Source organism: Gorilla gorilla, chromosome 2 (genome assembly GCF_029281585.2).
Source record: "Gorilla gorilla gorilla isolate KB3781 chromosome 2, NHGRI_mGorGor1-v2.1_pri, whole genome shotgun sequence".
NCBI classification, from domain to species: domain Eukaryota; kingdom Metazoa; phylum Chordata; class Mammalia; order Primates; family Hominidae; genus Gorilla; species Gorilla gorilla.
This window is the reverse complement of record NC_086017.1, coordinates 19,167,255-19,193,932: the sequence shown is the minus strand read 5'-3', so window position 1 is coordinate 19,193,932 and position 26,678 is coordinate 19,167,255. Positions and strand designations below refer to the sequence as shown.

Below are 26,678 nucleotides of genomic sequence, written 5' to 3'. Positions count from 1 at the left end.
ATGCTGGCTCATGCCTATAATTCTAGCAATTTGGGAGGCAGAGGCGGGAAGATTGCTTGAGCCCAAGAGTTTGAGACCAGCCTGGACAACATAGGGAGAACTGTCTCTACAAAAAATTTAAAAAGTAGCTGGGTGTGGTGGCACTCATCTGTGGTACCAGACACTGAAGAGGCTGACATGGGAGGATTGCTTGGGCCCAGGAGTTCGAGTCTGTAGTGAACTATGATTGCACCACTGTACTCCAGCCTGGGCAACAGAGAGAGTTCCCATCTCTAAACAACAAAAACAACAACTTGTACACAAATGTGCCTAGCGGCCTTATTGATTTAGTCAAAAAGTAGAAACAACCCAAATGTTCATCAGCTAATGAATAGACAAACAAGTGTGTTATATCTATACAGTAGAATATTATTTGGTCATAAAAAGGAATGGAACACTGTGATATGATACATTTGTTTTCATCCACAGTTCCTAGCTCATAACTTTCCTAGCCCATTTTGCAGTAAACAGAATCTCTTTCTCTGACCTTCTCTTGCCCTCCTTTCACCTGCCTACTTGGTAACACCCTAATCTGATTGTGGTCATAAGGCATCTATTCCAGAGAGGGCCCTACCCCATACCTTGGAGGAAGGAATGCTGCACAGAGAGGCCAAGAGGCATCTGAATAGACAGACCTTGCTGGGTTTAGAGCATATATTTTTTGTCCAATCACTTTTTGATAGGTTGTCCATGCCTCAATCATGAGCATGGTTGTCCATGCTTCAATCATGAGCAACCAATGAAGTCTTCATGAAAGGTCAGAGGGAGTGCAGGGAATTTTATCCCAAAATATGGCTCCCTCGTATAATGAGGATTTTGAGTTAAAAACTCTTAGGTATCAAGTTGGAAGAGACTTTTTCCCTATCTACATAAATATAGTATGGACCCTCCAAGGAGAACAGTTGCTCCCCTCCTTGTCTCATTATCCATTACAGGAAAGAAGACCAAGAATGTACCTGAATGGACCCTTTTATAAGATCATGACTGTCCCTGAGGATCATTTAAGTTCCAAAGAGAACTATTAATAAATTAATTTCTGTTCCCCATCCAATCATTCTCCCTAGTAACCATTTATTGCCCCTAAATAGAATTTATATCCCCCCACCATAATCTGTTTTGCCAGGATCCAAGTCCGTGTTCTTTCTGTAACCTCAAGATGGTGTTAAGCTTCTGAACCCCATTGGGATATTGGGCAATCACTCTGTGATTCTCCCTGTGTACATGGTTTAATAAATTTGTATACCTCTTCTTTTATTAATGGGCCTTATTGTGAGTAGATTTTTCAGTGAACCTTCAGAGGGCCAAGGGCCCTCTGATGGGTGTCCTTTCCCCTATCCCTTGCCCTATGCATCTCTTCATCTGTATCCTTTGTAATATCTTTTGTAATAAACCAGAAAATATGTGTTACACTGGGTTCTGTGAGCCACTCCAGCAAATCAGTTGAACCCAAAGAGGGGGTCATGGAAACCCCAACTTAAAGCCTGTTGGTCAGAAGTTCTGGAGACCCAAACTTGCAACTGATATCTGAGGTGGGGACAGTCTTGGAGACTGAACCCTTAACCTGTAGGATCTGACATTATGTCTAGCTAGATAGTGTTGAAATTGAGTTGGAGAACACACAGCTGGTGTCCGCTGCAGAACTGATTGCTTGCCTGCTGGCTGATGAGGAGAAATCCCCACATATTTTGGGGTCCCAGAAGTCTTGACTGTTTTTGTGTTGGTGTGAGAGCAGAGGAGAAGCATGGTTTGAGAGTTTTTCCAAAGTACAGATATATTCTACAATATGGGTGGACTTTTGAAACACTATGCTGAGATGCCAGACACAAAAGACCATATGTTACACAGGCATACATGATTTTATTCATATGAAATATTCAAAATAGGTAAATATATAGAGACAGAAAGCAGGTTAATGGTTGCTTAGGGCTGGGGGAAGTAGGGGGATTGGCAGGTGATAGCTAAAGGGGGTAGAGTTTCTTATAGAAGTGATGAGAATGTTCTGGAATTAGGTAGTAAAGATGGTCACACATTGTTATGAATATACTAAGAAACACTGAATTTTACAGTTTAAAATATTTCAGAGTTTGAGACCAGCCTGGCCAACATGGTGAAAGCCCGTCTCTACTAAAAATACAAAAACTAGCTGGGTGTGGTGGCGTGCACCTCTAATCCCAGCTACTTGAGTGGCTGAGGCAGGAGAATCATTTGAACCTGGGAAGCAGAGGTTGCAATGAGCCGGGATTGTGCCACTGCATTCCAGTCTGGGAGACAGAGTGAGACTCCATTTCAAAAAAAAAAAAAATTCAAATGGGGAATTTTGTGTTATGTGAACTTTTATAAAGGAAAAAGGAAACTTTGGTCATATGGGTAACTCATCGTTTCCCTCCTAGACTTATTGGGAGACTTAAATGTGATTAACACATTACCAGGCAAATAATGAAAATAAATAGTATCCTTAAGAATAAATACAATGAAAACAAAGCAAAGTTATTAAATTCTGATCAGACACTGTTCCTTGCAAAGGCTCTTAGGCTCTAATGTAAGGCCCATTTTATACTCTTTTTTTTTTCTTTTACATACTCTCCAGAAGAGTAACATTCTCTATTCCTTAAGGATAAATTATCAAGCCAGGTATGGTGGTGTGTGCCTGTAATCTCAGCTAATTGGGAGGCAGAAGTGGGAGGATCACTTGAGCCTAGGAGTTTAAGACCATCAGATGCATGCTACAATATGGATGGACTTTTGAAATATTATGCTAAGATGCCAGGCACGAAAGACCACATGTCTTTCGTTGTTGAGAAATACCTACATGAAATACCTACGTGATTTCATGTAGGAATACCTACGTGATTTCATTTACATGAAATACCCAGAATAGGCAAATATATAGAGACAGAAAGCATAGTGAGATCCCATTATCAATAAAAAAAAAATGTATATATATTTTGACATGAGGTCTCACTCTGTTGCCCAGGCTGGAGTGCAGTGGTGCAATCTCAGCTCACTGCAGCCTCTGGCTCCCAGGCTCAAGCGACTCTCCCACCTCAGCCTCTGGCTCACACCACCATGCTTGGCTAATTTTTGCACTTTTAGTAGAGATGGGGTTTTGCCATGTTGCCCAGGCTGGTCTTGAGCTCCTGAGCTCAAGTGATCTGCCTGCCTTGGCCTTGCAAAGTGCTGGAATTACAGGCATGAGCCACCACACCCACCCCCCAAAATAAAATAATATATAAAAAAAAACAAATATTAGAGACAAACTAGCAATAATGAGATTTTCTTGACATAATGAGAGAGATTAAGTCATCAAAAGAAAATATTCTCTTGACCTGATTTGGTGTTATTTAATGCCTATCTTTGTACTATCTAAAATCATGTCCCAGGCTGGGCACAGTGGCTCATGGCTGTAATCCCAGCACTTTAGGAGGCCGAGGCAGGTGGGTTGCTTGAGCTCAGGAGTTTGAGACCAACCTGGGCAACATGGCAAAACCTCATCTCTACAAAAAATACAAAAATTGGCCGGGCGTGGTGGCTCACGCCTGTAACCCCAGCACTTTGGGAGGCTGAGGCGGGTGGATCACGAGGTCAGGAGATCGAGACCATCCTGGCTAACGTGGTGAAACCCCGTCTCTACTAAAAATACAAAAAAATTAGCCGGATGTGGTGGCGGGCGCCTGTAGTCCCAGCTACGCAGGAGGCTGAGGCAGGAGAATGGCATGAACCCGGGAGGCAGTGCTTTCAGTGAGCCCAGTTTGCGCCACTGCACTCCAGCCTGGGCGATAGAGTGGGACTCTGTCTCAAAAAAAAAAAAAAAAAACAACAACAAAAATTAGCTGGCCATGATAGTGCATACCTGTGGTCCCAGCTACTTAGGAGGGTGAGGTGGGAGGATTGCTTGAGCCTGGGAGGTGGAGGTTGCAGTGAGCCAAGATTGTGCCATGGTATTCCAGCCTGGGTGACAGTGAGATCCTGTCTCAAAAAAAAAAAAAAAAAAAAAAAAAGTCCCATAAACAGGTCTCACAGTTCAGGAAATATCTCTCTATCACATGTTGTTCACCGGTAGTATGTTACTGTGGTTTGAATGTGTGCCACCAAAGTTCATGTGTTTGAAACTTAAGCCCCATTGGAACAGTGTTGAGAAGTGGGATCTTTAAGCTGTGATTAGATCATGAGGGCTCTACCTAGATGAATGAATTAATGCTGTTATCATGGAAGTAGGTTAATTATTGCAGGAGTGGATTCCAGATAAAAGGATGAGTTTTGCTCCCTTCTCCCTCTCATGTGTGTTCTCTTTCCCTTCTGCCTTCTGCCGTGGGGTGACATAGCAAGAAGGCCCTCACCAGATGCCAGCACCTTGACATTGGACTTTCCAGCCTCCAGAAATGTGAGAAATAAATGTCTTTACTTTATAAATTACTTGTGTTCTAATGGAAGAAACAGATAATACAGAAAATATATACATCACATTTCTGTGGTAATAAGCATTAGGGAGAAAAATTAAGCAAGGTGGTTGGTGGACAGTGCTGGAGAGGTGGAGGAATATGTCTATTGTATGTCAGGTGGTCAGGTAAAGCCTCTTTGATAAGGTGACAAAGTAGACCCTGAATGAAACAACAGAGCAAGCTATTTAGATAGCCAGGAGGGGAGCATTCCAGGCAGAAGGCCTCAGCATATTCAACAGGGCCTAGGAATAGCCAGGTGGCCAGTGAGGCTGCAGAGGAGTGAGCAGGATAGAGGTAGAAGAGAGATGGGATGGATACATCATGCAAGTCAGTGTTTCACAAATTATCACCATGCCTTACCAAAACAAACAAACAAACAAACAAACAAACAATCACTCTGGCTGCTGCCTGGACAATGTTAGGGAGCAGGAATGGAAGCAGTTACTAGGTGATTTCATTGGTCCAAGTGAGAGATGATGATATCTCAAACTAGGATATTAGGGGTGGGTGTGGTGAGAACTGTCAAATTCTGGGGTGTTTTGAAGGATGGGCTGTCATTGCTGGTGTTTTAGATTTGGGTTTGAAAAGAAAGGAGGGGAAGTTTGAGGGTCAGACTTAGCAGATTTGCTGGTTTAGAGTAACCATGTCCTGCTGACAGATGCATGGCCAAGAACGAGGCTAAACTGTCACAAAGTAAGTACAAGTGGGCACATATGCTCTTTATGGTTCTGGTTTATTACAAAGAAAAATGGTATGTTCGTTTATATCAGAAAGAACTGGATGACCTCCTTGGAAAATATTGACTAAAATGGATCTTGCTAGAAAATGCCAGTTTGAGACAGGTAACATTACCTGTAGAAATTGAAGCCACTCATTTCTTTCTAACTGGAAGTAGTGGTTATATTAAACTAAAGAGTAAACAAGCATATGATTAAGTGTGATGATTCATATCAGATATAGTGACACAAATGAGGAGCTCAGTGGTGCTTGTTCCCACGAACCTAGATATCTTTTTTACCTTAATGTCTTCCTATCCTTGCCTATTCTTTTTTTTTTTTTTTTTTTGAGATGGAGTCTCGCTCTGTCACCCCGGCTGGAGTGCAGTGGCGCAATCTCGGCTCACTGCAAGCTCCGCCTCCCGGGTTCACGCCATTCTTCTGCCTCAGCCTCCTCAGTAGCTGGGAGTACAGGCGCCTGCCACCATGCCCGGCTAATTTTTTTTTTGTTTTTTAGTAGAGACCGGGTTTCACCGTGTTAGCCAGGATGGTTTCGATCTCCTAACCTCGTGATCCACCTGCCTCGGCCTCCCAAAGTGCTGGGATTACAGGTGTGAGCCACCGCGCCCGGCCTCCTTGCCTATTCTTAAAGTAAAACAAGGTCCTGGGTAGAAAGTCAGATAGTACAGCCACTCCCTTGCCCACCTTCTTCCTCTCCTGCAGAGAGAGGCAAGGACTGTTAGCCACTTCTGCTTTTCGTTTCTATGGTGATTACCTTCATGGCTCTAAAAGACACGTTTGTAGTGCCATTTCTTGCTTTTTCAATTTTTGCTATTATCTGCGGACTTTGTTATGGTACTTGAAGTTTAGCCTATTAACATTACCACCATCCTGTCTCCACCTTCCTTCTTCTGCCATTATAGCTACAACCCAATGTAGTTTGTTCCTCTACATTAAATTTACCTTTGTAAGTGTAAGGGATATATTAGTATTAAACATCTTCTTGTTCTGTCAGTTATACACAGCATCTCTTGATTCCCCGCACTGTGAGACAAGGGTTTCATTGGCACTCCTGGCCTTTACCTCTCCTCCCTTCCTTGTACTCCCCAATCTATTTTGTTAAAAGAAGATCCCACTTGGCCAGTTGGATTCCTGTGGGGATGTAATTGAAAGAAGGATGCCCCTACACCTGCTTTTCATTCAGTACACTACTGAAATTCCATCTCCCCCAAGAAAACCTTTTGGGACCTCATTGAGAAATAAGAGATGTATCTATTAATATAACCTTATTAATGAAATAATAGCCTAGGAGTCCATGAACCTTTAACCCGAAGGACCTTTGTCCTGTCAGGTGTTAACAACTAGAGGGAAATACAATCAGCTTGGGCTGTGCTCTAAGCAAGCAAAGCAGAGGCTTATTTACTTTTCCCGTGCCCTTTCAAGCCAAAGGCTATAAAACCGCTTTAGTGACATAACCCCTGTGAGAGCTTGCTGGTGGACTTAGTGCCATCACAGTAAATTTTCAAGAGAATGTATATGAAATTTATTCTTCTCCTTGAATTTCATATTGATAAGTAAGTTGATTTAAAAGCAGCTCATTCGTTTGGAAAGGAACTGTATCCTTATAACTGAGATTACTGGAAGAAGGTCATGAGCTGGGGAATGCAGCACCCCTGCCACCTAGTGGTTCCTCCTGGTGAAACACTGCTGTTGCAAAGCACAGAAAACACAAATTGAGTTAGTATAGGAGTCAAATACAGCGAATGTCCTGAATCTGGGAAACTTCCATTCCCTCCTCCCTTTGTGATATCAGAGTAACGAAAAGAGCACTGGCAAGGGAGAATGTTGTAGGTAAACATGGATAGCCATCAGGTCTCCTGCACAAAGGGGCAGCTGCAGGAAGCAGGAAGTGCAACAAATGAGCAAAGAAAGGGACAGGATCCCTCAGCAGTGGTCACTGCAGCAGCAACACGGTGCTAAAGGCAAAGCAGAATCACCAGCAAGATCAGCAGGGACAATGATGATAAAGCCACATAGGCTCAGCATCAGCAACAGCCCTAGAGACTGTGGCCTTGGGACTGTAGTACTGCTTGATTCACGGTAAACCAATCAGGACACTCAGGGAACAACAACATAAATCAGCATTTACAGAGCGCATACTCAGTTGAGGCAGAGTTTTACCTGTATATCACATAATAGTCTATGGGGGTAGATATTCTTATTAGCCGTGTTATACAGGTGATGAAATTGAGTCTAACTAACTGGCCTAAAGTCACAGAGTTGATGAGACTTAGAGCCAAGATTCAAACGCACACCAAGGTGGCCTGACCCCAGCTGCAGAGCTCTTAACTACAGACATGCATTGCTAAAAGAAGAGGATATGTTCTGAGAATTGTGCTGTTAGGTGATTTTGTCATTGTGTGAACCCATAGCCAGCTACACACTGTTAACAAAAGACCATGAGGCCAGGCATGGTGGCTCACGCCAGTAATCCCAGCACTTTGGGAGGCCGAGGTGGGTGGATCACCTGAGGTCAGGAGTTTGAGACCAGCCTGGTCAACATGGTGAAACCCTATCTCTACTAATAATACAAAAATTAGCCAGGCGTAGTGATGCATGCCTGTAATCCCAGCAACTCAGGAGGCTGAGGCAGGAGAATCACTTGAAGCTGGGAGGTGGAGGCAGCAGTGAGCTGAGATCGTGCCACTGTGCTTCAGCCTGGGTGACAGAGTGAGACTCCATCTCAAAAAAAAAAAAAAAAAATGTCCATAACATCTGTGGAGGAAAAAGGGAGAGTTTTATTTTCTGTAAAAAACAATCTGCAGATTGGGGAAATGCAGCTTCAGGTGTAAAACAGAAGTGGGCTCTAAGCAGGGTGCAAAGTTAGAGATTATAAAGGCAAAAACTGCAGGGCAGGGGAGGGTAATCAGGGGAGTCAGAAACAGAGTGTCGATTAGATGGCCTTAAAGCCCCAAATCACCAGTCTCTCTTAATTGGCTGGTTCCAGGTCGTCGGTTGGCAGGAGGTGGTCTTGTGGTGGTCAACTGGGGAATTCCCAGCTGCCATTGTTTCCAGGAACTCTTCTTTGACTTGGTTGCAGAAAAACAGGTTTTGCAACATTCTCTAAGAACATGAAGAGCTTGACTGCTCCCTCACCCTTCCATGGCCCCTTGGGTCTGTTTTTACTTTTGAGCCGCAGAGAATCCATTTTGTCTGTTAACTGGGGATATAATTTGACAACACCTAGGCTGTTTGATACAGCCTGTTGCTCCTAGGCTACAAACCTGACAGTATGTTACTGTATTGGATACTGTAGGCAATTATAACACAATGGTAAGTATATGTGTATCTAAACATAGAAAAGGTACAGGAAAAATAGAGTATTATAATCTTATGGGACCACTTTTGTATATGCGGTCCATGCACTCACTAAAACTTTGTTACGCAGCACATGACTGTACTAGGCTCTTCTTCTTCCCTCAGGGAGGAGGGAATGTGGGGTTCAATCCCTCTAACTCTACTGACCTTATTGAGGGATGCTTGTGAATTGGGATCCCTTATTGAGGGACGCTTGTGAATTGGAACTCTAAGGCGATTAAGATTGGTCCTAGATCTTCCACCAACTTGCAAAAGGATATTTAGCCTTTCAGGAACATTTTCTTTGACTGGAAAATAGGGATACAATGGTGACTATCTTATAAATTGCTGGGAAGTTTCACTGAGATCAGGTAAAATTTCTGGCACATGGCAAATGAAGTAGATTGCCTACAAAGGTTTTTCAACAATTCTTCTCATGGTTATAAGTACCACTATTGCTTTCTACAAAAGGTGGTATCTCGGCTGGGTTTATGATTTACTTTGACCCCCTAGAATGTGGCAGATGTGTCATTGGCTAATTCCAAGTCTAGGTTGCAAGAGCCTCCTTTTTTCCTCTCTTGGACTGCTCTTGCCTCTATGTAAAGAAGCCCAGCCTGAACTCTTGCATGTTGAAAGACCACATGAAAAAAGAGGCATGAGGGAGCCAGCATCCTAGCAGAGCCCACCATCTGACTACGGTCACATGAGCAAGCCTAGGTGAGCCCAGAACTCACCTGCCAACCCCCAGGATGACAAGAAATAATAAATCACTGTGGTAAACTACTAAGTTTTGGGGTAGTTTGTTATGTAGCAAATAATAAGTTCTCAGTTAATGGTATCTATTAATATTATGGTTGGTGCTGGTGAGAAATTCAGCCAGCTAGCTGGCTCATCATTAAGCCACTGATTTTTTTTCCCTTTCACCAGAATAGCTGGAAGAAACAAGAGTTACATGTGCAAGTGAACACTGCTTATTACAAATGTGTCTGATCTCTTTATTAAAACAGAAAGACTATTCAGAAAGTCTATTCGGAAAGACTTTGTTAGCACCTCAAATTACCATCTACATTTGAAATAATGTGGAAGCATATTTCTTCAAACATAGTTACAACTCAGACTTTTCACTAAACCCATTGTACTGGGACCCTCCTAGCCATCATGTTGAAGAGTCTGAGGCATGGACAGGGACTTATCCATTTCATCTAGCATCTCAAAGCCCTGAAGATGATGCTTTACTCTAACCTTCTTCTCCTTTGCATTCCCCTCCCTGAATTCTCTTTTTCTGTCCATATATATCCTTTCCCTCTCTCCTTGCCTTTCCTGTCTCTTTTCCTTGTTGTGATGATTAAATAAGACCTTCCCTACTGAAATGTAAGCTCCAAGAAGGAGATTTTCATCTGTTCTCTACAAAAATATTCTTTGCTTAGAAAAGTGCCTGGCATGCACAAGGTGTGCAGTGAATATGTGATGACCGAATTAAATTATGCACGTAAAGCACTTAGGACAGTGTCTGACATAGAGTAGATGGCACTCAATAAATATAACCTATGGCAACTCAGTGCCGTAATAAATGAAATTATTCACATTTGTCTTTTTTTTTTTTTTTTTTACAGATCACTCCTTTATTATACAGATCAGGAAAAAGGATTTAGTACTGTTATGCTCAAATGAACACCGGGCCCGTGTGTCAGGGCCAAGCAACTAGAACATGATTCAGAAATCAGTCAGAGAGAGACACACTTGGACAGGACCAAGAGGCATTTCATTGTCACGAAACAAGGTGGGGGAGGGATTCCAAAACACACAGCAGGAAGTACTTCTAACCCTCAGAGGTCAAGGAGCTTATTCCATATTGGTATGAGGAATGGCTTATTTTCTGATGACCACATGTGGGACTATTTCAACTGCCACGAGAAATCCCAGAAGGATTATTGTTTTGTATTATTTATATATACTATACCTTTTTAAAAAAATAAATGTAACACATAAACTAAATTCAGGATTGATCCCAACCTTCTGGAGCCAGCTTCTCTGGGTTCAGGGAAGAAACAGTTGTCACATCACCATAGAGGTTATATTCATCTTCCACTGGAATGAATAGAGCCCCCAGGCAGTGGCTTAACAGGCTGTCTTGCTTCATTGGTCATGGCTTGGCATGGTTCCTCCCCACAAGTCCTTAGTAAACAAAGCACTTGTGAAAACCCAGGTCACTACCTTTAAACTCTGTTGGACAAGAGGAGCTTTTCCACAGCTTGGGCTGAGAAGCCGTGCCCTAGAAGTGCTGTTCTGACTAGATTGTATGAAGGGAGTGGGTGCAGGAGACAAAATGGCTAAAATGAAAATGGGAGCCACTGGTGCCCATCTGCAGCTACAGCTCAAGATGCCTACAGATGTGGTCAGTGTGACATGTGCAGGAGGGAGGGGCAGGGGGACGCGATGGGCAGGGAGGGTGCTCCTGGGGACAGCAGCCTGCCCGCTGGCCTTTACTTCTTGGCCTTACCCTGGGCAGCCACAGCTTCCATGGCTTTACGCGTGGTCTCTTCATCCCCCAGGAACTGTATGGGTTTCAAGTTCTTGTCCAATTCATAGACAACGGGAATACCAGTGGGCAGATTCAGCTCCCTGATAGCCTCCTCAGAGAGGCCCTCCAGATGCTTGACAATGCCCCGGGGGCTGTTGCCATGGGCTGCAATTAGTACCTGTTTCCCCTCCTTGATGTGGGGAACTATTTCTTCATTCCAAAAGGGCAGAGCCTTGGCAATAGTGTCCTTCAGACTCTCACAGGAGGGTAGCTGATCTTCAGTGAGGTGTGCAAACCTGCGATCCTTACTGATGTTGTAGAAAGGATGGTTGGGCTCCATTAGAGGTGGTGGGACATCATAGGAGTGCCTCCAGATCTTCACCTGAGCCTCACCATGCTTTGCGGCAGTTTCTGCTTTATTGAGACTGGTCAGACCCCCAGAGTGCCGCTCATTGAGGCACCAATCCTCACTACTGACAGCCACGTCTGATCAATGGCATCTAGCACTGTCCAGAGGGTCTGGATCACTCTCTTCTGCACTGAGGTGAAGCAGATGTCAAACTCAGCTGGCTTTTCACAGCACCTGCCTGCCACACTTCGCCTCCTTATGGCCTGCCGGGCTCAGGTCGGTGTTGTACCAGCTGCTGAAGTGGTTCTCCAGATTCCACATGCTCTTGCCATGCTGGATCAACACCAATTTGTAGCCAGCCATGGTGGCGGGCTGGGGATGCAACGCTGACTGGGGTTCGCGGATTCCGGAGGCACATTTGTCTTTTTAAATGTTTGATTACTTTTAGTCTTTCTCCCTTTTCTTTCCACTCTTCTTTTCACTCTTTGTCTCTTTCTTGTTTTCTCTCTTCCGTAGTCATTGCATATTCTCTGCTACCCTTACTGTGGTCTGCCAGGGACTCTCATAGATGTCATTTCACCTGCCACAGAGAATGTGCAGAGAAAAGGTTTTGGAGCTTTGTCTTGGATGAAATGTAACTATTTGTGATTCATAGCTGACTTAGTACTGCACATAAAATTCTACTGTTGCGGTGAACCCAATTTTGATGCTACTGAATAATGAGGAGCCTAGATGATTGAAAATGGCAAGCTCATTAGGTTGTAGCCTAACAAATGCCTGGCAGTACATGTCTGTGAGTGTGTGGGTGTTTCTAGTGCCTGTTGGTGAGTAACCATGCTACTCTTGGCAGTAGAAATGTGAGCAAAATCAAGTTGTACTGATTTAGCCAATTTTCTCTTCTCTTCCTCCATAAGGGAATGGAAATGTATTACTCAGTAGATCAGTTCTTTCTCAGGCTGGTAACATTACAGAATCCCTGTTGAAGTGCAAGTTGGGCTGGTGGAAATCAGATTTCCACATCCTTTTGTAAGCTTTGTTTGTGAAGGTAAATCCCATACATTTTAAAAGCATGACTTCCTAGGGCTAGATGGGAAAATAAGAAGCTTTGAACCTGTCACCAGAATCAATTGTACAGATGTCTCCATTTCTTTGAATAGTAACTTATATAGGAAGATCTGTCTCCTCTTTTCTGCTAGTCTTTCATATTCTAATAAAGAGTATGAATCTGCGGTCAGTGGCTGAGTAGCTTGGGCCGAGCACAGAACAGTGTTAATGTAGTTGTCAACACAGCCTTGTTTATGCTTAGATTAGGCTCATCGGTAGCTCAGACCTCGTAGCCCTGCTGATATTTAGCAGAGTCCTGCATATATTCTTCTGTAATATAAGGTCAGTGTTTGAAAAACTGAAAGTTGCCCTGTCTCTACAAATTAAAAAAAATTATCATTTAAAAAATTATACATAGATGTATGCCTACTCACCAGCCAGGCATGGTGGTGCGTGCCTGTGGTCCCAGCAACTTTGGAGGCTGAATCTCTCACCTAAATCCGAAAGATTGAGATTGCAGTGAGCCATGATCACACCACTGCACTCCTGCCTGGGCAGCAGAGCAATACCCTGTCTCAAAAACAAAGAAACAAAAAAAGCAACAGAGTTGGGAGGGGAGTGAGTCTTTGAGCCTCCCTGTCATCTTTCCTCAAAATTGCTTTTAGTTGGCTGGGCACGGTGGCTCATGCCTATAATCCCAGCACTTTGGGAGGGCGAGGTGGGCGGATCACCTGAGGTAAGGAGTTCGAGACTAGCCTGGCCAACATGGTAAAACCCCGTCTCTACTAAAAATACAAAAACTAGCCAGGTGTGGTGGCAGGCGCCTATAATCCCAGCTACCTGGGAGGCTGAGGCAGGAGAATTGCTTGAACCCAGGAGGCAGAGGTTGCAGTGAGCCAGGATCGCGCCATTGCACTTCAGCCTCAGGGGAGAAGAGCGAGACTTTGTCTCAAAAAAAAAAAAAAAAAGAAAAGAAAAAAAAGAAAAAATTGCTTTTAGTTGCTCTATTCTTGTTCCTCCCTTGAAACATCTGATCATCTTATAGTCAGTAACTTACCAGCTCTCCTTAGGAGTTAGCCAATGTAGTAAATCCAGGAAACAAACCTAGACTCAGGGTGGGGAGATTTGGAGGCATCTAGACCATCAGTTCTTAAACATGCTCACTTAATTTGGTCAAAAGACCCCAAGATATACCTACCCTAAATTCACTTCACTTCTGGTGGGGAGTAATTTGGTGAAATAAAAAATGAAAGAGGAACAAAATAACAACCAAAAATGGCAACATCACAGCATGTTTAATGAACAAAATGATTAAAAATAGAAAAACAAGTCTGGCATGCTGGCAAGTGCCTATAGTCCTAGCTACTTGGGAGGCTGAGATGGAGGATCACTTGAGCCCAGGAGTTCAAGGTGCAGTGAGCTATGATTTCACCACTGCACTCCAGCCTGGGTGACAGAGCAAGACCCAATCTCTAAAAAATATAAAAAATAAAAAAATTTAAAGATAGAAAAACAACATTACACTTTAACATACTAAAAAAAAAAAAATCCTTGAAAATTTTGGAAACTCCAGCAACCTGTGTTTTCACATGTGCAGTAAGAAATTTGCATCATTGCCAAACTTTCTGTGAAGAGCAAAGTTTTCAATACTTGGCACTACTGCACTTTTTTTGTGAATATAAAATTTTAATTACCGTTAATAATGAACAAAGGAAGCTATTAAGGACTTAAGTCATATGTAAAAATGAAAGTCCTTGGGCTGGCATTTGCTGTAAGAATTAAAGAACTTGGATTTTAAAATCTCTTCTTGGTTCATCCAGAAGACTAATGGGCCATACTGTGCTTGGAGGCACTATGGCCTAGACGACTATGACAGTCTTGTTTCTGGGCCTTCTCTGCTCTTCTGTTCTCTCTCTCTTTCTTTTTTCTTTTCTTTTTTTTTTTTTTTTTGAGTTGGAGTCTTGCTCTGTCACCCAGGCTGGAGTGCAGTGGCGCAATGTCGGCTTACTGCAACCTCCATCTCCCGTGTTCAAGCGATTCTTCTGCCTCAGTCTCCCAAGTAGCTGGGATTACAGGTGCCTGCCACCATGCCCGGCTAATTTTTTGCATTTTTAGTAGAGGCGGGGTTTCACCATGTTGGCTATGGCTGGTTTTAAACTCCTGACCTCAAGTGATCCACCTTCCTCGGCCTCCCAAAGTGCTAGGATTACAAGCGTTAGCCACCGCACCTGGCCTCTTTTTTCTTTTTCTTTTTTGAGGTGGGGTCTTGCTCTGTCACCCAGGCTGGAGTGCAGTGGTGTGTTTATGGCTCACTGTAGCCTTCACTTCCTGGTGGGCTCAAGCAATACCCTCACCTCAGCCTCCAGAGTAGCTGGGACTACCACCCCTGGCTGTTTATTTTTATTTTTATTTTTATTTTTGCAGGGACAGGTGTCTCCCTGTTTTGTCCAGGCTGGTCTCGAACTCCTGGCCTCAAGCAATTTTCCTGCCTGGGCCTCCTGAATTGCTGAGATTACATGTGTGAGCCATCATGCCTGGCCTGCTTTTCTGTTCTTGAACCTGCAACAGTTCTCCCAGTCTTTGAGTCACAATCTGGCTTGTACATTAAAATGATCATTCTACTGGTAGAAGTATTGGATAAGACCTTTCTGGGAGAGTATTTGGCAACAGGTTTAGAGTCTTAAATATGTATCCTCCTTGGCTTTTTTTTTTGAGATGGAGTCTCGCTCTGTCACCGGGCTGGAGTGCAGTGGTGCAATCTCAGCTCACTGCAACCTCTGTCTCCCAGGTTCAAGTGATTCTCCTGCCTCAGCCTCCTGAGTAGCTGGGACTACAGGCGCGCGCCACCACACCTGGCTAATTTTTGTATTTTTAGTAGAGACAGGGTTTTTCACCATGTTGGCCAGGATGGTCATGATTTCCTGACCTCGTGATCCACCCGCCTAGGCCTCCCAAAGTGCTGGGATTACAGGCATGAGCCACCACGCTTGGCCAATATTTTTTTAATATTAGGAAATATAGAAAGGTAGTAGGGGGTTGGTTAAACAGATGATGCTATTTCCATTGGATAAAATCCCCTGTTTTCTTTCTTTCTTTTTTTTGTTTTTTGTTTTTTGTTTTTGAGACGGAGTCTGACTCTGTCACCTAGGCTGGAGTGCAGTGGTGTGATCTCGGCTCACTGCAACCTCCGCCTCCTGGCTCCAAGCGATTCTCCTGCCTCAGTCTTCTGAGTAACTGGGGATTATAGGCGCCTGCCGTCACACCTGGCTAATTTTTGTATTGTTTTTATTTTTGGTTTTTTTTGAGACGGAGTCTCTGTTGCCCAGGCTAGAGTCCGGTGGCACTATCTCGGCTCATTGCAACCTCTGCCTCCCGGGTTCAAGCGATTCTCCTGCCTCAGCCTCCTGAGTAGCTGGAATTACAGGCACCCGCCACAATGCCCAGCTAATTTTTGTATTTTTAGTAGAGACGGATTTTCACCATGTTGGCCAGGCTGATCTCCAACTCCTGACCTCAGGTGATCCGCCCGCCTCAGCCTCCCAAAGTTCTGGGATTACAGGCGTGAGCCACCGTGCCCAGCCAATTTTTGTATTTTTAGTAGAGATCGGCTTTCACCACGTTGGCCAGGCTGGTCTCCAACTCCTGACCTCAGGTGATCTGCCCATCTTGGCCTCCCAAAGTGCTGGGATTACAGGCGTGAGACACCGTGCCCACGCTATTTTCATTATAAAAATGATAATGAGTGTTACTGATACAGAAAAATTGTTCCCAAGACTAATTTTTAATTATAATTTTTAAAAGTAGGGCAGGCTGTGTGTGGTGGCTCATGCCTGTAATCCTAGAACTTTAGGCAGATTAGAAGTTTGAGGCCAGCCTGGGCAACATGGCAAAACCCTGTCCCTACAAAAAAATACAAAAATTAGCTGGGCATGATACTGTGCGCTGTAGTCCTGCTCCTTGGGATGCTGAGGTCGGAGGATAGCTTGAGACTGGGAGGTCAAGGCTGCAGTGAGCCATTATTGTGTCTCTGCACTCTAGCCTGGGTGACAGAGAAAGACCCTGTCTCAAAAAATTTAAAAAAAGTAGAGCATATAAGAGTATGCATAATATAATCTTTTTTATATAAAGATGTATGCCTATTCATAGAAAATGGCTAGAAGTATATATAATACAATGCTACTAGTAATTGTGTTTTTGTACTATTAAGGATTTTTCTGAAATGTCTACAATAAACATATACGACTTCTATAAAAAAGAAAAAAGTATTTACAAATACTTGAAACAAAAGATTACTTTGGCAGCATTTATGAGTATGTGAATGAGAGAGACTGGATGAGAGATTGTTGTAGTAGTTCGGGAAAAAGGCAATGTAAGTAAGAACCAAGGTCATGGTGTGGATGGAGAAGGAAAAGCTGATTTAAGACATATTCAACAGCCCTACGAGGACTATAAACACATACCACACCTTCAAGTCAATAATAAAATTGGTCTTTCAAAGAGCCAGCATGATTCTTCCATATCCTTAAAGTATCTTCAAATACGCATTTGAAGAAACTTGGGGTTTTGGCTTTCTAGCTTGTTTAGCTATGTTAACGGACATACAGTTGAGCAAAAAGGGGAATATGAGAGGAGGATCAGACTGTGGAAGAAGACAATAAATTTAATTTTGCATGTGTGCAGTGTGAAGGGCTTGTGGGAGGTGTACTAAGAGCTGAGCCGGGGATGCCGGGGGACAAGGAGTCCAGTGAGAAGATCGAAGAGGCATGGTGGGCCCAGACAGCCCAGAATGGGCTAGTCTGGGTTGAAAGCCTGGCAAGAATGACCAGTTGGACAAGTTCGAGGTTGCTTTCATTTCAGCTTTCTGTGAAACCTGCAAGTAATCAGCAGAACAGGCACAGGAAATGAGAATAATAAAAGCGAATGAGTACACTCTGGAGGTTCTTCTGCCTCCTCCTGGAGTTGTAACCAAAGTTCAAGGGTCAGTGAAGCCATTCTCAAATCTGATCTTCAATTCACTGTTTTTCAGGTAGGGAAAGCCCTCAAGAGTCTAAGTAAAGGCACCGAAGGCCACTTTATTCCTTGCTGTGCCATAGGCACATGTTGATGTGTTTTCTTTTCTTACTACCTCTTCACTGGCATCAGGCCCACCCATGGTATAACAAGATGGTCAGAGAGACCAGAGGAAGAAGTCAAAGGAAGAGAGAATATCAGGGAAGAAATTGTCAACAATAGCAGCTGCCAGAGAAGTCAAGAAATATAAGTACTGAAAAGTTCCTGTGACACTTGGCAAGGTACAGGCTATTTGCAGCCATGTGTGTAGAGTACCACCAAGCTCAGATTCCCGTGAAAGTCATTTTGATTCTCATGAAATACAATCAAAATGATTTTTTGCTTTCCTTTTTTTTTTTGAGATGGAGTCTTGATTTGTCTCTCAGGCTGGAGTACAGTGGCGCAATCTCAGCTCACTGCAACCTCTGCCTCCCGGGTTCAAGCGATTCTTCTGCCTCAGCCTCCCGATTAGCTGGGACTATAGGCATGCGCCACCACGCCCAGGTAATTTTTGTATTTTTAGTAGAGATGGGGTTTTGCCATGTTGGCCAGACTCGTCTCCAACTCCTGGCCTCAGGTGATTCGCCTGCCTCGGCCTCCCGAAGTGCTGGGATTACAGGTGTGAGCCATCACCCCTGGCCTGATTTTTAGCTTTCCTATTTGACTTTTAATTGAAACTTCGGCAAAAGTTACTGTTGTTAGCAAAGTGTTAGTAAAGCCTGTATCTAGATTCTCAAGCAGTTTGGGATAAGATGATTCTATGAGTCAGTGATCTGTAGGGTGTTAGGAGAACGCCGGTAGCACAAATGTCTCTTGGCCTTACCCACTGGTGAAAACAAATGTGACATTTACAGCCATACTTCAATCCATGTCTACCAGAAAGCCTAGTCAGTCTAGAAATCAGTGGCCCAGGCCCTGCGCGGTGGCTCACACCTGTAATCTCAACACTTTGGGAGGCCGAGGTGGGTGGATTGCTTGAGGTCAGGAGTTCAAGACCAGCCTGGCCAACATGGTGAAACCCCATCTCTATAACGCAAACAAACAAACAAATGTAGCAATCAGTGGCCCAAGTAGTTGACCAAGTTGTCTGCCAGCCTCCTTTGGGTGCTGACCTGCACCCTGCTCAGGTAGGGACCACAGCACAGCCTGTGTTGCTGCTGACCTCTTCTCCCAACACTTTCCCCCCACAATACCGATCTCCAGTATTCTTCCACAGCTGTAAGCAGCTGGGAAATATTTTCCTTCTCCTGGGTATTTATTTCAGGGGAGGCTCCTATAGCTGAGCTCTTGAGCCCTAGGGACACATTCTTTTCTTCGTGCTTTAAGCTTCTCTTTCCCAGAGCAAAGGAGCACTTGAGTGTGGAGGGTAGGGAAGAAAATCCTGCTGGACTGGGGGATAATCAGGCAACTGTTCTAGGAACCTTCAGTGTCCTCATAGTGCTGCTCTCTCTAGCCCACTGCTATGGACTGAATTGTGTTCCTCTCCCCTCCTCAAATTAATATGCTGAAGCCCTAACCTGCTATGTGACTCTATCTGGAGCAAGGGTGTTTAGGAAGTAATTAGGGTTATATGAGGTATTAAGAGTGGTGTCCTAATCACATAGGACTCTGGCTTTATAAGAAGAGGAAGATTCCCATTCTCTCTTTCTGTCTCATTCTGTTATGTGAGGACACTTTCTGCGAGACAGGAAGAAGGCCCTCACCAAAACCCAGCCATACTGGCTCCTTGATCTTGGACTTCCAGCCTCTAGAATTGTGAGAAAATAAATTTCTGTTGCTTACATTACTTAGTCTATGGCATTTCGTTATAGCAGCCCAGGATGCCAGACTCCTTCATTCACGGTGATTTTCTTTTAGTGGCCCCATTGCCTCTTCTAATAGTCTAGCCTTTTCTTAAAGGAACTCCCAGTACGTCATACAGGGTTGTATATCTCAATTGTGGGCAGAGTCCAACATCTCTTCCACAGGGCTCTTGTACACATCAAGAAATGGGGCTGGGTACTCATTTTATTGTTTCTAGATCTTCCCAGCAAGTAAAAAACGACTGGATGTTGGTTTTCCCAGAGCATATGATGGACTTCTGGGATGACTCAGGTCTATCAGGGTCATCTCTGACTCATGGAATCCTCAGTTACCCTTCTATGGCTGAACAAGAGAAACACATTAAAGGAGGGCATGTGAGTCTCTAGCACAATTATAATTACTGGGGTTTATAAAGCCAGGTGAATGTCAGAGTTAATAATGCTTAGACTCTTCTGGAAGGGGTGAGGCAGCTCCATTCTAGTAGTCTATTGGAGCAGCTTCATTTGGGGCCTTAAACCAAAGTAGTACAAATCTTTTTACATCTGTCACTGTTTATTATTTGGTTTTCCATCTGGCCTGCTCTGAAGCAGGAGGGGGAAGAGAGCACAGAGGGAAATCATGAGCTCTTTGGAGGAATAGTGCCAGATATTAAATCTATAAACAAAATAGATTGAACTGGAAAGAATGAGTCAGAGACAAAGGAAGCAGTACAAGCAGTGAATATCACCTTGGAAAATATCACCTGAAAGTGCTGGCAGAATCTTTCTGGTGTATTTGTGATCGTCCCTGTGGTAGATACCTTTAAATCCGATCAGCACAATTTGGTGCCTGAACTGCTTGTGCTTCACTCCTCTCTGTTGGGGTCCCTTTTCATTGTTTCCTCCTGTCTAGCCCTTATATTCATTTCTATAATGCAAGCTGATGACCCATGGTGAGATTTTTCTTTCCTCTGGTGATAATGATCCTGTCACTCCAGGTTCCTGTTTCAGCAGAGCATGAAGAGAGTTATGCTGATTGATTGAGACCAAGCTGGAGTGAAATAAGGATTTTACTTGAGGGTCCATTAGCCTTCCTGCATCATGCCCCAGAGAGTACTGAAAACTGGGAGTTATCCAAGTGCCTTGCCTTCTTGGGGTTAGCTTGTACAGAGGTTGCAAACTGGCAGCCCCTAGGTTAGATGTATTTTATTTGGCCCACCCAGGGTTTGAAATTAGTTGTCAACATTTAAATATAGGGATATTTCCTGCTTCTCTTTAAAGACTGGGAGAACACTTAATCTGCATCCCCTTCTGGAAACAATCAGCCGATGCTGACTGGGTCTCTACCCTTTAATGAAGTCGTGAGCTCTCCATATCACATTGCCACAGTCACATATCACATTGCCACTGCTGCACATGTTTATGTTGGCCACCATAGGCACTTGAGTTTGTGTCCTCTGATCTATAGGAAAGAAAGGAACTAGTGTTTATTGAGTCCCTTTTATGCATGAACCACTGTACCTTGTAATTTGCATACATCATTTGATTTTTTTAAAAACCAAGTAAGATTTAAGCTCCCTGCCTTTAGGGACCATGCCTGCTTCTTTTGCCACTGTGAGAGTGCTCAAGACTTGGTATAGTCGTAAGTGGGAGCTGAACAGTATTTGCTGAATGAATGTATGTATGAATGCATAAACAAATGAATAAGGTATTTTTTATCACATTTTTGTAGGTGAGAAAACCAAGGCCCAGGGCAGTTAAGTAACCAGTTCAGAATCATAATCATATGGCCCATAGGGCTGACAGGATTCAAATATGGGACTGTGCAACTCCAGAGGTCCAGTGTGGAGAAGGGAAAAGACCATGGGTCATTTCAGGGCTAAGTACACGAAGACTCTTTGTAAGTCCTTGCAGAATTGATGACAGTGCACAAACATATTTTCGTAAGTACCAGCTTCCAGAAGAATGCACGTTTTTTAGCTTATGAAATTTGTCTAAAACCTACTGTGTATGGATACCTTCAGCTTTGGGATTATATAATATTGAGGCTCTGCAGTAGAGGGTACGTGCCATTGGTTTGGCATGTAATGAGAGCAGAATATTTCTGTCTACAGTTGACTTGTGTTCTGTAAATGTGGTAACATTCCAAAGTTAATTTTCCTTGTATATCTAAGGAACTCCTTCCAGGGCTTATTTTTGTTAACTTCTTGCTGATGGTGCATGGTTAACACTATACAGCGCAGAGCTGCGTTCAGGAATGACTATAATTAAAAGTGCTTCTTTGTGAGGCTTATCAAGAGGACCTGAGGCCGATTGAGGAAGCATGCCCCTGAAAATGAAGCCACTTGCAAAGAGAAGGGATTGGTCTGGCTGAGGGAAACAGGAAGGAGAGTAAGAGTTTAATCTTATGACTTAGTTTCCATCCCAATGCTGGTGATTTCCAAATTCATCTGTAATTTTGACATCCTTCACACAAGCCTCATAATTCCAAAAATGGCTAGATATTTCTTACAGACCTCTTTCTACCATGATTCTAAACCGAACATATCAATAACTGAACACATCACATTTTGCCCCTGAACCAGCCTTTCCTTTGGTGGCTATTTAGTCTTTCACCTACCAAGCTCCAAACTGTGGAGGTTTCTACTACTCTTTTTTTATTTAGAATCTATATATGCAAGCACTTTTCCATAAAATGGCTCATTATCTTCCTTTTCTGCCCCATTCCCCGCCAAGTGCAAGCCTCTATCACTTCAGACCTGGATTGCTAAAGTAGCTTCCTAGCAGGGCTCTAGCTTCTAGGCTCTTTCTGCTTTAATATCACTGCACACGACTTCAAATTTATCTTAGTAAAATCCTGTTTTCATGTCCCTTTCCACATTCCAAATCCATATTATCTTCTACCGGCTTAGAGTAGCTTTTCCCAAAGTATGTTATGTGAAACTTTAGTTCCATGGGAGATTAATAGGTGTTAAGTAAAAACTGGCATTGTAATCAAATGCCAGAATTGACAAAGTTATAAACCATTTCTTTCCTGCAGGATGATTCATAACTTTGATGTGTTAATATGCCTTAGTATGTATTGTTTTCCAAGACATGCATTTTCACAGAGCCTCTTTTGGTGGAGTATTTAATTGGCCTAGGTCTTCATAAACTGCATTTTGTGTCTTAGTCTATTTTGGGTTGCTGTAACAGAATACCGGAAACTGGGTAACTTGTAAATAATTGAAATTTATTTGACTCAACAGTTCTTGAGGCTGGAAAGTCCAAGAGGCACTGGCATCTGGTGAGGGCCTTCCTGTTGCATTATCCCATGGCAGAAGGGGGAATGGTAAGCAAGCATGCAAGACACAGAGAGAAGATTGGCCAAACTTATCCTTTCTTATCAGGAACCCAATCCAGTAGTAACAGCATTAATCTATTCATGAGGGATTCTCTAATCACCTGTTTATCATCCTACCTCTTAATCTCATCGAAATGGCCATTAAATTTCAACATGACTTTTGGAGGGGACATTTGAATCATAGCATTTGGGAAATGCTAGTCCACAGATAATAAGTCCATATTTCCTGTGATGATAAATTTTATGTGTCAAATTGACTAGGCCATGGTTACCCAGATATTTGGTCAAACATTATTCTGGGTGTTTTTGTGAAGGTATTTTTCAGATGATATTAGCATTTAAATTGGTAGACTGAGTAAAGCATGTTGCTCTTTTCATGTGGGTGGGCCTCATAAAACCAGTTGAAGGCCTGAGTAGAACACAAAGGCTGAGAGTAACTTTGCCTGCCTGACTGACTTTGAACTGGGACATCAGCTTTTTCCTGCCTTTTTGCAAGGGCTCACCTGGGTCTCCAGCTTGCCAGTTTACCTTGCAGATCTTAGAAATTGTCAGCCAGCCAGACTCATGCCTGTAATCCTAGCACCTTGGGAGTGAAAGGTGGGAGGATCGCTTGAGGCCAGGAGTTCGAGACCAGCCTAGGCAACATAGTGAGACTCCATCTATATTAAAAAATAAAAGAGAGAGAGAGAAATTGTCAGCCTCTATAATTACATGAGCCCATTCATGTATAGATATATCTCCATTTTATTGGTTCTGTTTCTCTGGAAAACTCTAACATACTCTCTGTTGTCTTCTTCAAGGCTGTTTAAGGTAAGACTCTTATTCCACCTATCTGAGTTTATTTACTTCCATTTCTCAACACATATCTTCTGCCCCAGGTAAGATGGTCTCCTCACTCTCTAAATACCCCTTGCAGAATTCACCTCCAGCCTTTGCTCAAGTTGTTTCTTTTGTTCAGAATGTGGCCCTCCCTTTTCTTATATATTCACATTCTACCCATCGTGCTCTCTTTTTCTCCTTCCCTCTCCCAACAACATTTCTTTAAAATTAGAAAATAAACTTCAGCCAGGCATGGTGTCTCAACTTGAGAGTCTGAGGTGGGATGATGACTTGAGGCCAGGAGTTTGAGACCAGCCTGTGCAATATAGCAAGACCCCATCTCTACAAAAAATAAAAATTCAATCAGGCACAGTGGTGTGTGCATATAGTCCCAGCTACTCAGGAGGCTGAGGAAGGAGGATCCTTCCCTCCAGGAGTTCGAGGTTGCAGTGAGCTATGATCACACCACTGCACTATAGTCTGGGTTACAGAATGAGACTCGAGAGGGAGAGGGAGAGAGAAGAGAGGGAGGGGGAGAGGGAGAGGGCTTCCAAAAGACCAGTTCTGAAAAGCATTGAATTGCATTCATTCCTGTGCACTGTGCTTTGTGGGGATGACCAAAATACTGGTATATTTGAAGTTCAAGGAAGGAAGACCTAGGGGAAGCCTCCGTTACAAATGAATAGAGAAAAAAGTGAGTTTATTTCCTAATGTTCTAATTCCCCAGTGTTTTTCCCCAGAGATAGGTAGAGTCTCAACCATCTTCTTTTTTCCCCTAGTTTCAAGGTCCAAGTGAAGTCCCATGGCTGCAAATTAGAGTCATTTAAAAATTCTAAAGGGTGGATAAGCAAGAGACTGACTAAAAAAAATAATATGAAGAAAACGAAGAAAAATCCTAAAGTCCAGGCTGCATCCCAGACCATTTAAATCTTAATCTCTGTGGCTGGTACCTTGGCATTGATATTTTATAAAGTTCTCCAGGTGATTCCAGTGCATAGCTAGGATTGAGAACCAGTGTGAAGTCTTCCCGATACCTGAGTTTCATCCACAGAGTATAAGAATCAGTAGGTCTGGGGTGGGGCTCAATAATGTGCATTTCTAACAAATTCAGAGGTGATGCTGATGCTACTGGTGTGGGGAACCTCACTTTGAGAACTACTGTCCAAAAGGACCAGGACTAAGGAAGAGAGCCCAAATGAGCCTGATATGGCTCCCTGTGATTGAGAAAAACCTAATAGAATGGACAGAAAAGTAAGGACCAGCTGGAAACATTACTTGGAGGTTACTAATTGATGGCCCAAGCCCCAAATCTCCTAGTCCATAGATATGTTTTGTAGAGTCACATGATGTTTTCCATTTAAAAAATTAGTTAATATTTCAAAATCAAAGATTTATACACACATATAAATTCACTCACACATACAAATCTTTTGACTTTTCAAGAAAAATAGGCTGGCAACAAGGAGCCCAATTTCCTACATGGCAACATTCAGCATTAGCAACAAGTAGTAGCAGCCCTGGTATCCCAAATGAGCCCAGCCCCCAGGCAATCTTTCAAATCAGTGGAACCATATGAGTGAGCCCAGGCAAAACCAGCAGAAAAACTGCTGAGAAAACCCGCAAAATAGTGAAAAGTAATATACATTGTTAATGTAAGCCACTAAGTTGTGGGATGATTTGTTATGCAAGAATAGCTAACTGATACAATTGGCAGAGTTCCCATAGGCCTGCTTTGCTCAGTTTTGTTACCTCCCTGGCCCCTGTAGGCAGGTACGTTTCCAGCCTGGCTCTTACCCTGAAGACACTTGACAGATTTCAAAGCCTTTTCCACACCCATTATCCCAACAACCTTGCATGGTCAGCTGGTATTAAATCCCTATTTTGCAGATGAGGAATCTAAGAACCAGAGAGCTAAGGGACATTCCTAGAGCCACATAGTAGCAGAGCACAATTTCTCATCCTATCACTTTTCACTTTTGGTTCAGTGCTTTTTTCTTTCCATTTGGGTAGTTGACTGTCAGTCTCCTGAGGCCATTAGACCTGGCAGTCACCAAGGCCAAACTCTGTAAGCTAATGGAGTGGGATGTTTTCAAGAAGGGGGACCCTCCATCTTGTCTTTGTTTATGAGAATATTATCTGCAAAGTGCCTAATATAGTGACTAGTACATAAAGGGCCTTAATGAGAGATGATTACTCATGTTATTACCCACTCTGTTTCCATAGTATCCCTTGATGTTTCTTTCCTTCTTTCCCTCCTTCCATACCCTGGTTGGATTAGTTAATCTCTTATCTAAGACTGGATACATTTTCTGTATATCTAGTACAACACATATCACATTGTATTATATTTTTCATGTGTCTCTCTACTGCCTCAGCCCTTGGGTGCTCTAGTTTCAGGAATCATGGATTTCCTGTTTATTGCCAATCTCTCTAGCACAGGACCTGGCTGAATAAATGATGATTGAATACAACTGAAATTGAATTACACAGTTGCAAGATACGTTCAATCACATTCTTGTTTAAATTTTTTTAAATAACTTTATTTTGAAATAATTATATGTTCACAGGAAGTTGCAAAAACAAAATAAATCAACATTCACACACACATTCTAGTTTGACTCTTACAGCAATCATCCTGTGAAGTATTATTAATATCATTTAACATGATATTAATATTAATATTAAAATATTAAAATATGAGGAAACAGAGGCTCAGTATCCTGAGAATTTCTTTGCAGTTGGTGATGCTAAAGGGGTGTTTATGAGGTGATTGCTATTCCTTGCATTTCTTTACCATTTCTGCCATGTTTTCTTCTTGATGGCAGAGCCCAAGTCTTATGTTGACCTCTATCCCCAGCATGAGGCATAGCAGGTGGGAGACTCTCAGTAATTGTTGATTTGAATTTAATTTTCACTTGTATATGTTAGAAGTTATGTCTAGTACCACTCTAGGGAAATGTTTAAAAATTGCTTATGATTAAGTCTACCAAATTGTACCCTCATTCTTTTATCGCAGATCAGATGCTTACAGAGAGAGAGGGAGAGAGACTGGGAGAAAGAAAGAAAGGGAAAGAGAGAAATCTTTGAGAAAAGAAAGACATGGGAAATTGCTAGGTAACCCAACCCTGTCTGAAGAAATAATTGTTTCTTTGTGCCACCACCGGAGAAATGCAGGACTGTTATGTGAGGAGCAGTTTTGCTTTTTGTGTATCAGGTAAGGC

The 26,678-nt window shown here is 43.0% G+C and overlaps 1 protein-coding gene and 1 pseudogene across 1 annotated transcript in view; one reads left to right on the top strand and one right to left on the bottom strand.

The window, feature by feature from the left end:
- The window catches only part of SRGAP3 (SLIT-ROBO Rho GTPase activating protein 3), a 382,885-nt gene that overhangs the window by 2,986 nt on the left and 353,221 nt on the right, over nucleotides 1-26,678 (top strand). The window lies entirely within an intron of this gene.
- On the bottom strand, nucleotides 10,675-11,801 carry LOC101132135 (phosphoglycerate mutase 1-like; annotated as a pseudogene).